The 6,000-nt window shown below is 43.4% G+C and overlaps 1 protein-coding gene across 1 annotated transcript in view; it reads right to left on the reverse strand.

The window, feature by feature from the left end:
- The window catches only part of WDFY3 (WD repeat and FYVE domain containing 3), a 169,762-nt gene extending 166,958 nt beyond the window's left edge, over window positions 1-2,804 (reverse strand). Inside the window, exon 1 of the mRNA XM_020801740.3 lies at window positions 2,414-2,804. The gene's annotated coding sequence lies outside the window, so the exon portion shown is untranslated. The remainder of the gene's footprint in view (window positions 1-2,413) is intronic.
- Window positions 2,805-6,000: the final 3,196 nt, after the last annotated feature.

The following is a 6,000-nucleotide window of genomic DNA, read 5'->3' on the forward strand; positions in this document are numbered from 1 at the left end:
GGAAAGTGGGGGTTCCCGTGCTTTGATTTTTAAAAAATCACCAATACACCTGTGATGGTAGATTACTATTATAACTAAACTGTCTCTCTCTTTTTTTTGTCAATGAGTTTTAAAAAAATTCTGAGTGATGAAGGATTCAGAATTATATTAATATTATTGTGGAGATAGCTGATGTTCAATGGCATAGAGAGGGACAGGGATCTTGAAGTCATCTCCAAACAAACTGAATTCTGATCACTAGAAGAAAATACTTACTTGGATTTTTCACACATTAAACTGAGAACCTACTAAACTGTACACATCTTCCTTGTGGGTAATATCCATGGCATAATTTCCATTGGGTTGACTAGCTATATAAATTTAAAAATTAATCAAATCATGTTTAAAAGCTGGGAAGAAGGCACAGCGGGACATTTTTTCAACAATGAACACAACTCCCAAAGTTCAGGAAACCTATCTCCAAATAATTGGCAGTTGGTTGCATTGCACAAGTCCTAAAAGGCCATCATGGAAGATCTCTCAAGAAATCGCCTTACACTTCCTTTAACACTATGATTCCGAAAGCCTCCAACTAACTAGTCACCCAATTTTGGAAACCACTGACTTTCTTATCACAGTCCCCAGTTCTAACAGTTTAGTGTAGCCAATACATTTGTTATCTCCACATGAGCAACTCATGTTCTGAAATATTTATTTCTATAAAAGAATGCCACTGCCTCAAAGAGATGGGGAATATTATAAACTATGTAAAACTGTTTCCTTTCACCTTTAGGAATATTTTTAATGGAAAAGCAGGAGGGACTTATACAACAGGTCAGAAAGTAAAAATGGAATTCAGCCACAATTTTTATACAGAATCTTGCATCTTGGTCACTGCAATATACAAGAGAATTAAGATAGTTTGACTAATTTATGGTGTATATACTGCAGAACAAACATGCAGAAGAAGTGGCAGTAAGGATGCATTTACCATATTTAATCAATAGCCACAGAGAATGTAATGCAAGACATGGATCTTTTAAAACTGAAAGAGGAACCCTTGAAATCAATAGAACAGAGCTCTGTTTACAAGAATGGTTACAAGATTAGCAGCTAAAAATGTACAAGGTTCTCTAGCACCACCTCTCTCAACATGCTGTCCTCCAGATATTCTGGAGTACAGTTTCCATAATCTCTGGCATTCATGGCAGGTACAGTGCAATGTATCTAGCAGTCACTATGTTTGGGAATGCTTGCTCTAAAAGCACAGAGTATTATAGCTCAACCCTGTACTAAAAAAAAAAAAAAGAAGCCATCTCAGACCTAATGACTAGTCACTTTTCTTGCACCTCAGACACAGGCAGAAGAATATTCAATACTCTTCTGCACCACTTTCCACAGCCTTTCAAACCAACACATTTTCATCCATCCGCTACAGACCTGTAATATCTTTACACAAACCAAATTATCTTCACACCATCCCTAGTCCACAGGGATTGGACACCTTTTTTATTTTTCCTTTTCTCCTACTGCAGGCTTGGATGGAAAGGGCAGGAATTGGTTTATTTTAGTTATTTATTTTAAAGCTTCTATTTCTGCTTCTTTCTCCTTCTCTCTGGCCACTGACCCACCGACCCACCTTCCTTCTGTCTGGAAAAGAACAAAACCCTCAGTTTCTCAAAAGGGAAAGCCAGCAGGTCTGAGCAGGGAGTTGAAAAGGCCAACAAGGCTGCAGGGCCAGGAAGAAGAGAGAGAGAGAGAGGGTCAGGCTTTCTTGTCTTCTCTCTTCCAGCAAGGAGAGGAAGTTTCCACAAAACCAGGAACACTGTAACCTGCAGGGAGAACTAAAACACAAAAAAACCCGGCTTGCTTCGTTTCCTTTCTCTTTCTTTCCTCTTAAGTCGTTTTGCTGGCAAATCCGGGTCCACAAAGCCAACGTAGGGTATAAAAGTCAAGAGGCTAAAGCAAATGCACGATATATCATACATAATAATAATAATAATAATTCCCAAAGCTGGTTCTGGGTGTCCTTTTTTCTCTCCCCCCCCCCATCCCTTTTCCAGAACCTCCTCATGCTTACAATCTACAAGCAATGCGGGTAAAGGGGAAAAGAGATGCAGCCCAGCTCCAGGAATGGAGGGGAGGGGGGAGAGCGCGAGCAGGAAACGGCTCCTGCCGCAGCATCCCCGGGAAGAAAGCGAAGGAAAGCCCGGCGTCGCCGTCGCGGCCTAGGAAAGGGTGGGAAGGGGACCGGGGTGAGGCGGGGGGGGGAGGCGCCGTCCCCTAACCCCCTACCCCACCCCCGGCCACCCCAGCCGACCGACCCCGGGTCGAGGGAAAGAAAAGCGAGATTTCCACGACCACCACCAACCCCCCTCCGGAAGAAACCGGGCGCGGGACCCGAGGCAAAGGAGGCAGCCCTTCTTGTACTCACCGAGGGGCGCCCCCCAAGAGACGGACGAAGGCGGCGGGCTCCACCGTCGCGTCCTCCCCCCTTCCAGCTGAGGGGGGAGAAAAAAAGGGGGCCGTGAGGATGGCCCCCCCTAAGATCCGCCCCCGCCCCCTGAGAGGGCTTATGTGTCCCTTTGGGTATCAATAATAAATTTATTATTTTTAAAAAATGAGAGAAAAGGGTTTCAGTTTTTTTGAAATTCTGAAAAAAAGCTGAGGCGATGATAATAATAATAATAATAATGATGATGAGAGAAGAGCGCCGGTTGTCCAGAAGGGCCTGGGAGGGGCGGCTCTCCGCCTCCCTTTCTCTCTCTCTCTCTCTCTCTCCCCTTCCTTTCCTTTCCTACGGCGAGGCTGCAGCCCCGAGGAAGGTGGCTTTCCAGCGGCCGCCCGCAGTCGGACTCCCCTCAGCTGGCGGGTCCCGGCGTCGCCTCTTCCCCATCAATCAAGGCCCGGCCTGGCGGAGCGGACCCTCCCGGGAGGCGAGAAGGCGGCGCTTTCGCTCCTCTCCCAGCTCCACTTCCAGCCGCTCCTGCCCTCAACGCCGCCGCCGCCGCCGTGGCTCCCGCCGCAGCTGCTGGTGGCCATTTTAACTCGCCTGCTCCGTCCTCCTCCTCCTTCCTCTGGGGGCTGCTGGCGGCCGCCGCCACCACCACCACCACTCCCACCGCCGCGGCTCCCTTTTCCCCGGCGCTTCTCTCCTCTCTGCCTGCCTCCCTCCTTCGTTTCCCGTCCTTCCTTCCTTCCCCGGTTGCCAGAGTCGGCCTCCCTTCGGCCCGCCTCTCCAGTTCCCTCCCAGAGCCGCCCCTGACGGAGTGAGCGGTGGCGGACGGGCTCCCTCTCAGCTATTGCTGGCTGGACAAGACTGAAGCTGAGGGCTCTCCTTCTTCATCATCCCCCTCGTTCAGCTTGGGCTTGGTTGCCTCTCGTCTGCCTTTTCTCCCCCTCCGCCACCCTACAACATGACGTCTCCCCCAAATACCAGCCTTCTAAACTTTTAACTTAGCTCGAGGATTTGGGGACTTGACCCCCCAGATTACATATTGGGGTTCGATATGGGTCTTTCATCGACCTCCTTTAAAATGAGATCTAACTCGTCCCTCTTCATATCTAGTGGATCCTAAAAGAGCCTAATGGCTATCACCTAAATAATAATAATAATAATAATAATAATAATAATAATAATAATAATAATAATAATAATAATAATAATAATAATAATAATAATAATAATAATAATAATAATAATAATAATAATAATAATAATAATAAAGAACAGGGAAACCTATAGAAATTTTTTAAAAAAACCAAAAATAAGCATGCATTCATGCACCAAAATCAAGAGCAAATCTAATGTTCAGTGGCAGATCATTTTGTGTACAGTCACCAATATGAGGCAGGCAAAAGAAAATACATGTTTATATAGTCTGTAATTGTGGGATGCACTTTGACAAGGTAATAATACTGGCCGCCAACCTGGATATCTTTCAGGAAAAGGTGTATTTATGGTAGTTAACTCTGTCAATGACTACTCATCATGATGACTGTATTGCCTCCAATATTGGTGATACTTCATAGCAGTTGTGTGCAGAGTTGAGATAGGATGCAACTGTACTCAGGAGCTAGCAATTAGAAGTATATTTTACATTTATACCCCACTTTTCCTCTAGTGAAGTTAGGGCAACATACAACACACATCTCTTCCTCCCTTTATCTTCTCAACAACCCCACTAGGTAGGTCAGACTGGAAGACTTCTGGTTCATAATGGAGAAGCTGCCAGCATACAGGACTCCTCCCTTCTCCAGACTTTCTTACATGTTGAAAGTAATGACAGATGAGGTGTGTGGTAGTGTGCTGCTCTCAATATGTGTGGGGCCTTACAAGATAACAACTAAATTGGGCTATTATCATACATGGCTGTAGGGCAGTGCTCCTTCCATCTCAACATTATTTATTATTTTAAAGTACACATACATTGTGTGTTGTAATGCATCATACACTATGCATACAAATGATTTATTGCTAACATCACAATGCAGTCACACACATACACAAAATGTTTCTGTGGAAGCTGTTGGAAAGTCTGATTAGTAGAGGTGTTTCTGGGGGGAGGGAAATAGAAAGAGGAACCCTCAGACTAGTTATTGTCCAGTCAGCCATGTGATTTCCATGGCTTACGGGATTTCCATGGGCAAATTTAGCTACCCTTTTTAGGGAAAAATACAGGATTAGATAATTCTTCAGCATAGCAATCATAAAGATTTCACAAAGAAAATAACTGCTATATTCAATTGTAGTGTAACGCCTTGGTTCAATGAGTTTGGCCCCCTCAGGAAATCTCAGTCAAGGAAGAGCTGAACCTTCCTTTCTAATTCTTCATTTGTGAAGGGATTTCTGAAGTCAGTTTTTAATTTTCCTAAATATATGGCCATTTACTTATACAGGCAAAAAATTGCACCCAACCATAGCCATGCAGAGCTCACGTTCATGGTAGCAATTATGTAGCCACCTTTGTACACTATGCAGTTCCTTTTCCCCTCTGTGTCCCCTTTGCCTTTGATGTTGTGTCTTCTGAGCTTGTAAACCCAAAAGCAGAGGCTGCTTTTTAAAAAGCAATGTGTAAACCACTCTGAGAGACTTTCCAATTGTACAGTGGAGCATAAATGTAATAAATCAATAACTTTGTCCTTATACAAACTCTTCTTGTTTAGTCGAGTTTTACTTTGCTGTTAACAATTACAAGATTACATGTTTTCTCTGTATTTATTTGTTTATTCATTCATTACATTTATATTCCACCCATCTAGTATGATCTATTTATGATACTTCTTAGGTTTACATTGTTTGAAGCACAGTGATATACAGTAACCCTTTTAAAAAAAATAAAGTTGTTGAATCAAAGCAGGCAGGTACACTATTATCTATATTGAGAGGGTCATTCAGGGCAACCCATTCTGGTCCTTAGAATCCAAAAGAATACAACTGTGCATAGTTATTACAATAATTTCTCAATTCACTTTTTTCATGTGGTATATTTTATGTTTTCATCCATGCCTCTCAGAATCTTACAATAGATTATGTATGATTAATATGTTTCAGGTTAGAGTTTTTCCCCTGCTTCTTTCAAAAAAAATTTGGGCAGAGCTACTGCAGAGGGGAAAGAAATGTCAATAATGTCATCTTTTCATTCCTATACACACACTGTGCTTTATGAGAATTCCTGCATCATATAGTGCTACAAATTTCACCTAAGTCACTGAAAATGACTGCTTTATGCAAGTGACTGTAGGGCCTTAGTTCAGTATTTCTTCTTTGCAAGGTTTCTATACAATGCCACATTACCCATGTCCCACTGTGCTCATTGGAGTTCCTCCCATTTAAAAACAGTGCTTGGTGGGTGGCAAAAAATGATATCCTATTTGTTGTTTAGTCGTTAAGTCGCGTCCGACTCTTCGTGACCTCATGGACCAGAGCATACCAGGCCCTCCTGTCTTCCACTGACTCCCAGAGTTTGGTCAGATTCATGTTGGTAGTTTTGATGACACTGTCCAACCATCTCGTCCTCT

The sequence above is a fragment of the Pogona vitticeps genome, chromosome 5 (genome assembly GCF_051106095.1).
Source record: "Pogona vitticeps strain Pit_001003342236 chromosome 5, PviZW2.1, whole genome shotgun sequence".
In the NCBI taxonomy this organism is placed as follows: domain Eukaryota; kingdom Metazoa; phylum Chordata; class Lepidosauria; order Squamata; family Agamidae; genus Pogona; species Pogona vitticeps.